The 10,611-nt window shown below is 30.2% G+C and overlaps 1 protein-coding gene and 1 long non-coding RNA gene across 5 annotated transcripts in view; one reads left to right on the top strand and one right to left on the bottom strand.

The window, feature by feature from the left end:
- LOC115244614 overlaps window positions 1–5,475 on the top strand; it is an 18,015-nt gene extending 12,540 nt beyond the window's left edge. Inside the window, exons 2-3 of one of the 2 annotated variants that reach the window (XR_003885405.1) lie at window positions 4,367–4,573; window positions 4,678–5,475. This is a non-coding gene — a long non-coding RNA (uncharacterized LOC115244614). The remainder of the gene's footprint in view (window positions 1–4,366; window positions 4,574–4,677) is intronic. The other variant, XR_003885404.1, reaches the window with a different exon arrangement.
- LOC115244613 (connectin-like) overlaps window positions 1–10,611 on the bottom strand; it is a 141,075-nt gene that overhangs the window by 53,143 nt on the left and 77,321 nt on the right. For 2 of the 3 annotated variants that reach the window (XM_029822407.1, XM_029822408.1), the window contains one exon: window positions 7,489–7,579. The exons of the other annotated variant lie outside the window; for it this stretch is intronic. The gene's annotated coding sequence lies outside the window, so the exon portion shown is untranslated. The remainder of the gene's footprint in view (window positions 1–7,488; window positions 7,580–10,611) is intronic. 3 annotated transcript variants of the gene reach the window in all.

Raw genomic sequence — 10,611 nt, 5'->3', positions numbered from 1 at the left:
CTTATTTATCATCATGTTTAATGTACGCGCGGATATGAATTGTACGAGTGGAGTTTTTGCGGAATTCGATTAGCGAAACAGGTGGGTGTCACTGAGTCTCTCTCTATCTCTCTTTTTCTCTGTCTTTCTTTCTTTCTCACACATCCATGATTTGTTTAAAAGATACGTATGTGTGATTTGTCCGCTCGAATAGTTATCAACGATATGCCGGTGTTGATGACAGAATGATGATAGATATTCAAATTGCATCTATCATAAAAATCTTACAATTTTTGAAATTCTGATTTAGAACATAATTAAGATAAAATTGTAATTAAGAGAATTTAAAATTTATGAAATTTTTTTATATATTTAAAAACATTTTTTGATTTATTGATTTAATATAACATCATAATAAATACATAATATTCACTTATTATCCGCTATTTTTCGGCCAATGCGTTGCGACGTCGTGTCTTATTATAAATGCCACGTTACGTACGTCAATGTTTGTCACGTAGTCATCCACAAGTCCATCTACTAGGTGAATATTTCATAACTAATTCGTTACTCGCATATGAGAAAGACCAAAAAATAACAAGAACCCAGGAAATGCACGGCACATCTCGAAAACAGCCGGCAGAATCCGCATACGAAATGTGCGGTATTTTCTTCTCCGCTTTAGAGAAAAGTTTGCTTTGTTAGCGAGAAGCAGAGCTTTTCCTTGCCAGACTGGACATAAAGTTGGAGGAGATTCAGTTGCCGACCAACCGAGCTAAAATTCTTGACGTTCTTCCATACAAAATTACCGTTTCGGCCGAGGGTTAAGAAAGAAGAGGAAAAAGAAAGAGCTCGCAAGCGCTGTTAAAGTAGCTCAGAAGTCTTTTTTTCAATTTGTTACGTATATCATGTATACGTGTGTGTGTATATCATTTGAGTTTTGCCATTCCACAGAGATCTCGGAAATCATAGAAAATATTCGTTTTATTTTTGAAAAATTTTAAGACTTTAGTTTTAAAATAAGACAATAAAATTTGTTTCTGTATTGTCATTACTTAATAATGCTCGCGTAACGGCACAATTTAATTCATAAATTTTATAGAGAGAATACTAAAATATATAATTTTTTTAAATTTCTAAATAATCATTTGTTTTGTATAGATTGTCCTTATTAAATGATTTGTTTCAGATTTGCAATCGTGGAACTTTATTCATAAAGATTTCAAGATTGCAGTTTAATGATTTTTTTTTTTTATAGAGACGCTACTTTTTTTAACAATTTTTTAAAAATTATGTGAATTTTTACAATAAATCTTGACATTAACTTACACTTCACAGATCCTTTTGAAAATATCTTAAGAGCCAAAAGAGAGCGCCATATTCAAAACGTGTATTATTTAGAAATGCACCTTCTTCGATATATATCAAAAGGTCAAGATTTATCATTTTTTCATGTGTATTTACAGAATACGTCAATGAATCGCAAAGTCAGTACAACACATAGTGTTCTTTGAATGTCGCGCGTTTACTCTTGTAATCGAATTCGCCTTGACACAATGGTACAATGGTTGCGCCAGGGATGCAGCAATTTGCATCTCTGGCGCAATCATTGGAAATATATCCAATCCGATTCTACCGATCAATCGGGAGGAGTTTCTTGACGAATCAACCGGTGGATATAACAATGGGCCAAAGATATCGATCGATAATAATACATTGTCGATCGATCGGCGTGCGCCGGAAGAAGCGTATATAACGACCGGCACAGTTATTAATTGCGGTTACTATCGCGAAATTGCCGTTTTAAATCATGCTCGGTATGCATCGGCAAATATTTCACCGAGCAGGGATAGAGCGAGGGATAGGACAATGGCTTCTCGCAAATGCATCGATCGGTTCCGTTCGAATATTTATGCGATACCGATAATGAATCCCAGTGGTAAAATAACGAGGATAGTTTCTTAAAGTGTGTGAACAACTCTTGTGACGTCTCAAAAAATGTTTTTAAATATTATGAGGATTATTATTAAGTAAAAAATAACAATTTTATATCGAGAATTTTTAGTTAATATCCGAAAACCCAAATATTATATATATATACAGATGTATTCGTATAAATACACATGTGTATGTTTCTTACATTTTCAATTGCATAAAATAACTGTGACAAATATTAGCTGTAACAAATATATAACTATATTATTAACTATTGCACACATTTTTAGTTATTATTTATCATTATTATTATTAATGTGTATTATCATTATTTTGTATTATTGTAATAATTTTTTAATGTTTTTTAAATTAATTATTTAATTTATTTATTTTTAATTATTGGTTTATTTTTTATTTAATAACTAAGTTAATTATTTTAGTCTTTTTTTAGTTTATTTTAGTTTAGCCTATTTTTAATTAATTACGCAATTAAGTAATTACACAACAACTTAAATGCATATAAAAGCATTATACTTGTAAAAAGGAATAGGATGTTTTTAATTTAAAAAGTTTTTATTTTTAAGTTGAAATAGACAAATAATTATAACGTAGTATCTTTCTAAATTTTGATTATTTAATTGATTAATTATTTAATTATAAAATAGATATATTAAAGAAACGAATAGATAGATTAAAGCGATTTTTTATTACTTTAATAATAACATAGACAAATATAAAAGTAAACACACAAAATACAATTAACTAATTAACTAATGAGAATATTACGGTATACGCGTTACAATTAATTAATAACGAATTAGAATATTGTGGTATATGCGATTTACTTTCTTATGATATATATTATTCAATAAACTTCAAAATTTAGAAAAAGAAATATCTTTGCCGACGTATAAAAATATAATATAATATATTACCGCATATATCAATCGCGACAAAATGACAGCAATCATTAATATTTTTAAGTAATCAGTTTTACATGCCTTCTTAAAAATTGGATTAATTAAATTAAAAATAAATAAATTGTCCATCTTAAATAGCTGTGATAAATATTAACAATTAATAAAATTAACAAAATTAATAATTTTCAAATATTATTATAATGAAGATATTCCTCCAAAACAGTTCTCCAAAAAAATATATTCGAAAATGACAAGTAAAAAATAAGAATAGTTTCTAAAAATACAATTAAAAATTTAGTACAATAATTAGTTTAAAAATATAAAATTAGCTTTATTGAAGTTATCGTCTAGTCGAATATTCAAATAGGTGTTTATAAATTCTCATAAGTAACTTAAGCTTCACCCAATTTGTAAATTTTCTTCTATGCTTTCGCCATTTTGCTCGCAAATTTTACTATAAAAGCTAAATAATGTAGAATCTTTTCATATATTACAATTTCAGATAATTAATCAAAAATAGTAAAAAAATAATAAAATAATAAAAAAGGAATTCAAAGTTGTGTGTATGCAACAAATAGAAGTTTAAAAAATAAGAAATTATAAAACTACGGTTCAAAAACAGGATGCGACTTGTCAAGTTTTTATGCAAGTTAAAATTTGCGTAAGACTTTCTTTAAGCTATATATTGTATAAAATGTACTTTAGGAACTAAAGACATTTCAATTCATTTAGAATCGATTATAAATTGGTAACGCATAATCAACTATTTGGCCAGTTGCATTAATGTCATATCTATTTTTAATTAGTTAACCTTTCAACAGCATTTAACGATTTGTTACTCTTTTAATTTTTATTTATTGCATATGTCGATATGAATATTTTTTATGTACTTAGCGCATGTTTTTTATCTTTTTTAAAAAAGTGTTCCTAAACTAAAATTTTATATATTCTTGTCGTCGCAAAAAATAGTTTTAATTACATAATTATTGTAATATTGTATATATATATATATATAAATTTTGCAATTCGAATAACTTCTAACGAGCTTATGTCATATATTAAGAAATTTGTTCATCTTAATAGTGACCATATCAAAATATATATCAATATCCTATTTAAATTATATTCTATTCTATTTAAAATATAATCAAGTAAACGGACAATTTTGATACTGATTCGATCAATTTCCAAACAATCGGTTTTATATTCTAAATTTTCTATTGGAATCTTATCAGAGAGAAATTAATATAATTGGTAGTAATAAATATTATACACTTTTAATCTTGTTAACCGCGCTTTTTCAGTCTGTATACATATATTTGCTCGTAACAGGAACTTGAATTCAAAATAGATATAATATTTTTAGAGTACATTTTACAAATAAGAATGCAATATTTTAGATTTACAAATATGTACATATTCAAAATTATTTTGTTCGATTGCATTTTACCAATGTTGATAACAAGACTGGCTACCAGACGGCTCGTTTTTGCGAATCAACGATACAGACAAGATTTTGCTTGTTGTTGCAGCTTACAATCTGGAGTGTGTCCAAACGGCTGGATCCCGACCAGACTGGATATCTATTGTCTTTAGTATCCCAGACCAGCAAGCGATAACATCTGTGGCTGGCCTCTTATTACGACACCTCGAACGCGCCCGATTATTTGCCCACTCGGTCGTTCATCCCCAAGAAATCGATTATCATCGCGTATAAATCTTATCTTATCTATATACTCGTAAGTTTTAAGTTTCAGTAAAGAGCTTGTTGTCCGACTTTATAATGACTAGTATCACGGAATCAGAGTATCATGTAAAATTACGAAAATAATGTTTTTTTCAGAACCTGTCAAGTATTATTGATTTTTGTTTTCTAGAAAATCACCGAAATATCGTTTTGAGAGACACATTTCATGTATGTACAATAAGCCAATATGTTAGAAAAAGCTGTCATCGGCACAATTCTATATGAATGAGCCATGAATTAAATGGTGGACGATTATTTGCAAAGCGCACATAGTACGTTCTAGTGACATTGAATGATCGCCAAAGTCGATCTTTATTCTCTCTCTTCTCTCTCTATTATAACTTCTACCATGATCGTTAGCGCCTAACGGCGACCGTACTGAAAGCTAATGGCCGACTATCATTTTTCCGCTATTATCTACCGGCGAACTGTTAATATTCTAGTCAAGTGCTTTTATAATGAGAGCGTAAGACCCTACGCACAATGGAGAAAATATTAGGAATAAGAATAAAAAATTAAATATTAAAAAGAGCAATTTGGAATTATTTTACTTCAAATAAGGGAACGGAATAGATTAACGCATAATGAATTAAAAATTAAAAATGATTAATCCATCCCGTTCCCCTATTTGAAGTAAAATAATTCCAAATTGCTCTTCTTAATATTCAATATTTATTCCTATTTCTAATATTTTCTCTATTGTGCGTAAGATTAAACATGTGGGATAGCTTCGTTCTGTAAATTGAAATAATTATTCGACTCTCAAATACACATAGGGGACTCTTGTTTATATCATACTGGTCTCCTAAATCGTATCTCATCCATTACTTTATAATTAATGAATTTAAATGACATTTAATTTATTATTATAATTAATTAATTATAAAAATGTAAAATAAGTGAGCAATAAAAAATATAAATAAAAAGTTTCCAGATTATATTCTATTTTGTGCATGCAAACATTTAAAAAAGTCCTTAATTGTAAGAATGGGGCTTTAAATTCAGAATTGTATAAATTCCATTTAAAAGTAATTAAAAAATGTAAATAAAAGAACGTTCAAATGTAAATGAAAATGGAAATGTAAAAAACACTCGTGTAATTTTAAATATATATACGAGTATTTATATTTATATAAATATATATTATACATATTATATAATATATTTAGCCGTTAAGGACGACTTTTAAATCGGCCATACATCCACTTCATTGCTTTATCCGCGACAATAAAGCACAGTGATTCCAATGTGCACTCAGAGCGCACGGGACCTTTCATTTTCGCCAAAACCGCTGCGAGCGGTGACACCTTTTCCACGGTACTTCTGCTAAATTACTTGCAGCTGATTAAATCCGATCCAGTAATGTAACATCAAAGAATATCGGAGGATGCTTTAGATGGTTGCTGATGGACGGTTAAATTAAATAGGAACGCAGTGCAGTTCCATGTGCATACCCGTAAGTACGCAGAGACCCTGCACAAGTATACACAGATACACGCGCACGTACGCACATGCGAATGTCAACTCCATATTTCGTTTCAAGAATAGTCGACCATGGTTTTAATAACGTTTCAACGAGAATATCAAAATAACGAAAAGCTTACATATAAGTTTAGAAAAGTAATTTTTATTTTCATTATATTATTTATATATAATATTTTTATAATTTGCGTGTTATTACACTTACGTTGATCCACAAATGATCAGTTTTTAGGATTCAAATATAAGCAGCAACAGTAATAAAAGTATATTATATTCATATCTTTTTTATTAATTCGTATCGTGCTTAAGCTGATAACAAATAATAACGCATATAGTGAAAGAAAAGAAAGTAATGAGGTATTATTCGGTCACGCAACCTCCTAAGTGTCGAAAGTACCATAAATTAAAATAAAATGGAACATTATATATGTATCACTCTATAAGTCATATGTCTTTTATATATATAATATATATACAATATATATGTATATATAATATTTCTTAATTTGCATGTATTTTTCATCAAATTATAATGAAATAATATATACAGAGTATAAAGTAGGATTCACTCAAAGAAAATTATGATGACACTACTTATATAATAGATGCCACTGGGATTATTTTACATGGCAAGAGAAGGATTTATATGTTGCCGAGATATCATACGAGGTTGTGTAAGCTGGACAAACAGCTTCTCTCAGTCTATCGCCTTAAGTCGTCGCGTGTAAACATCTAACGTACAACATCCGCGTATGACACCTCGTTAAGTGTCGTAAAATATGTATCGCGAGCGAGCGATATGAGTGAATAAAATCACAGTAGATCTTAATCCGTATTGTTAATGTTCCATTTAAAAAATTTTTGATTAATTATTTTATTCTAAAAATTAATACTTATTAGTATTTATTATGTCATAATTATAGCTTAAAATAGATTAAAATCCATCGGCTTTAATCATAAATTTCTGTGTTGAAATTCAATTAAAGCGGAAAAAAATTTTGTGCAAAAAATTTAGCGCAGCAACCAAATTGCGCGGTGGGATACTAACTTTATTTAATTTAATCCCAAAATTTTTTTTTTCTGTCTGTATAGTGTCTATTACCCGTTGATGTTTTATAAATATTTAAAAAGCCAAAATTCGCAGAGATATAACTCATCGCAAAATACTTGCGCAACGATTTATTTCGACATTTTGCAACTAATTCTGTATTCTATAATTTTCGTAACAGAGTGAAAATAATTTTTCAACAAGTTTTTAGAGATATAAAGCAGAAATATTTACTCGTAAAAGTAAATTATTTAAACAATATTCAAGTTCTTCTCTGTCATCCATAATAAAATAATATTTAATCCACTCTATAGACATAGTATCTTTCCTTTCGTTTCACTCGACTCTTGCTTCAAGACAAACGTTTCTGTACTCACCGTCACCGTTAAGCTTTACTTTTCTGCGCGCAGTCCAATATCTCGGAAATTTCGTTCTCCTCGCCGTTCCGATCAGTTAACTGCATCCAATCTGTACGGAAACAAAGAACGAAGATAAAAAAACCGCGCTTTGTCCTCTGTAATTCTCTTCGGTAATTAATTCGGCCATTAATCTGCCGGTAAGTTAAGTAAGGGAGGTAAGTTAAACGGCACATGGGCAATGATTAATCACGGCGGCGCGGATCAACATTTATTTTCTGAGATTTTCAATTTTACTGTGGCACACTTTCGCGTGTGTGTGCGTGTTACGAATATATTATTTACTAACGTATATATATATATAAAATAAATAACTATATATTTAAACAAGGAAGAATATGCGTTATGCATTACATACTCCGTTTTTTCGAGGGAACGTAGTCGCATGTTTTTGATGTCACGCATTTGCTGCCAAATATTCTGGATTTGTCACGTACTGTCCTAGAAAAATTTGCATTCTGTGTTTCGCGCCATCTAATCGTCACCTTCGGGAAATTACATCGAGTTTTCTAGCTACAAATCGGCCATAATTTATACCGGCGCGAAGATTGCATGACATTTCACACACTCTTTATAATCACACTATGAAATGTCAGATGAACCATTTTGCCGATTTACAAAAACAACTCTACAATTTTATTATACACTCTATCTATCTATCTATCTATCTATCTATCTATCTATCTATCTATCTCCATTTCTATCAGTTTTTCAGAGAATCTGTTTCTTTTTATATAAAATCTAAGAAGTCAACATTTAATGCTATTTTTGAAGCTTTTTTTCTGTTTGTTTCAAATAATTTCTTAAATTAGTCACAGTTATAAATTTCTTTCTCTTATAATATTTTAAAATCATAATGCGTTCTTTTCTTAGATTGTTTTACATTTAATAATAAAAATCTTTAAAAAACGATTCATTTTAAATAAAGTGCACTGAAGATAGGAGAAAAGTGAATTTCGGATTGAAGAAGTTCCTTGACATTTCAAGTGCTTGCGTCTTGAAACCCCGAAAGCAAAGATAGCAGAAAAGTAAAAAAAAAACCGCGGAGATCCGGCGCGTTGATCAAAAGCATCAGAACGTCATCATCGAAAAAAATGGGTGAGCAACCGTTTCTACTCGCTTCGATAATAAAATAAATCTAAGAGGATCGAGCTAATTTTACAAACAGAAAAATACAACGGGATAATAAACTGATCTTTAAAATTGACTCACGCATCTAGAGATATATGAAACAAAAATAGATGTGCAACATATACACACATATGCATACATTTAGGGGTACTTCCTATATTAAATATATACCCGCAAAGCAATGTAAAAATTTGCGAGACATTAAAACTATCTTGAATATTTTTAAATATATTGTAAATTACAAAAATATTCATATCCAAATTATTGTTTGACTTTAATAAAGATAAAAAAAGACTTAAACTTTATTTCTATATCTAATATGAATATCTTATTTGGAATATACATATATTTTTTAAAAACCAATTTTTTTATTTGATAATATTTAGATATACCTTTAGTTTTATTCATAATATCTTTATCGTATATTCCCACAATCTCATTCTCGAATTTGATTCTAGTTGTTAAGTATATATCATCTCATTCAAAGTTTTTTGTTCCGTCACTCAAAGGATTTAAGAAAGTTGATGCGGACCATCTCGTCATTTCTTCATAGGCGACATACCTGATTAGCTTTAACTTTCTTTCAAACTTCCACAAAGAATCTATTGAACAATTACATTTGTGGAATCGAACGATGATATCGCTCGCGAATCCTCGATTCTTATCCCGTTCGGAAATTCCTTCCGTCGTGGGCGCATGGGAGGGCGGAGGGGCGAGAATAATTCGTTTAAGTTACCAGAGCAATAAAAGATGTGGGCAGATAGGAGAGTGAAAAGAAGCGGTTTTTATTTTAGCAAAGGCAAGTCGGATGCGACGGAGGCGCATCGAACTTCCGCTCGTCAGCCCTCGCGGACTCTGTTCAAACATTACCGGCGTTCTGCAAGAGTTCGCTAGTTGCAAAGTGGATGATTCAGCCCATCGAACCGTGAATCTCCTCCCCCATGCGAATCTGCGAGAAAAAGGAGGCGAGATTCTTTTGCGATTTTTTTTTTTATCCGCGTGAAAGGAAGCCGCGCTTTCGCGCGATTTATAAGAATACCCGCAACGTGTTTGCGGCGAAGAGTTTGTCTATCTACCCTCATTCTTCTTCTCTACAATGTGTTTCTTATTTCTAAAGCCAACGAATTACGCTTTACACAAAATAGAAAATAAAATGGTATATCGGTAACTATTAGTTTCCGATAGAGTTGGGTGCTATTGATAAATCGTGCTTTAGAGGCATTACGTTTTCTAGGGCAATATATTAGAAAGGAGGACAAGAATCTAAATGGAATCGGCAACACGAGTCGGGATTAAATAGCGTGAATTAAACGAAAAAAAATTCTCGCCGTAACATGCGCAGTTTTGTTCGCGTAATTAACGCGCCGCGTTAATAGAAGCTCGACAATTCCAACAGCTGCACTAAAAACGCGGACACGCTCGTCGACGTCGATGCCACAATCGTCGCCATCGTCATCGTCAACATTTTGTGTGTATTTCAATACAAGAATAATTTAACGGCATAAATAATTAATGCATAGTATAAAACTTATTTAATTTAAAACTCTACTAAACATACTTGTCTAACTCAAAACTACTCGTTTCATTAAACGCAACAATGAAACAATTAATTTTTCAAGGACTGTATAGTAATTATAAACTCAATAGACAGTATTAAAGGCATGATATATACATATACAATAAAATAATTTTGTCTGTAATTAAGCCAAAAAAATTTATAGAAATTTGTATAAATTTATATAAAGAAAACAACTCAAAATAAAAGTTGTCAATAATAAAATCAATATTTACCTCTCAATGGTTTCACGATTTTGTATTAATTAAAATGCAAATTTCATTATTAAAACACACACACACACACACACATATATATAAAGTTTTACACATTTATTTCAGCATAAAAAAACAAATTTAATTTTTTTATATGTTCTTTATAGTGTCAAATTATATTAT

This window comes from Formica exsecta, unplaced genomic scaffold (genome assembly GCF_003651465.1).
Source record: "Formica exsecta isolate Colony F162 unplaced genomic scaffold, ASM365146v1 scaffold826, whole genome shotgun sequence".
NCBI classification, from domain to species: domain Eukaryota; kingdom Metazoa; phylum Arthropoda; class Insecta; order Hymenoptera; family Formicidae; genus Formica; species Formica exsecta.
This window is presented reverse-complemented; position numbering and strand designations above follow the sequence as displayed.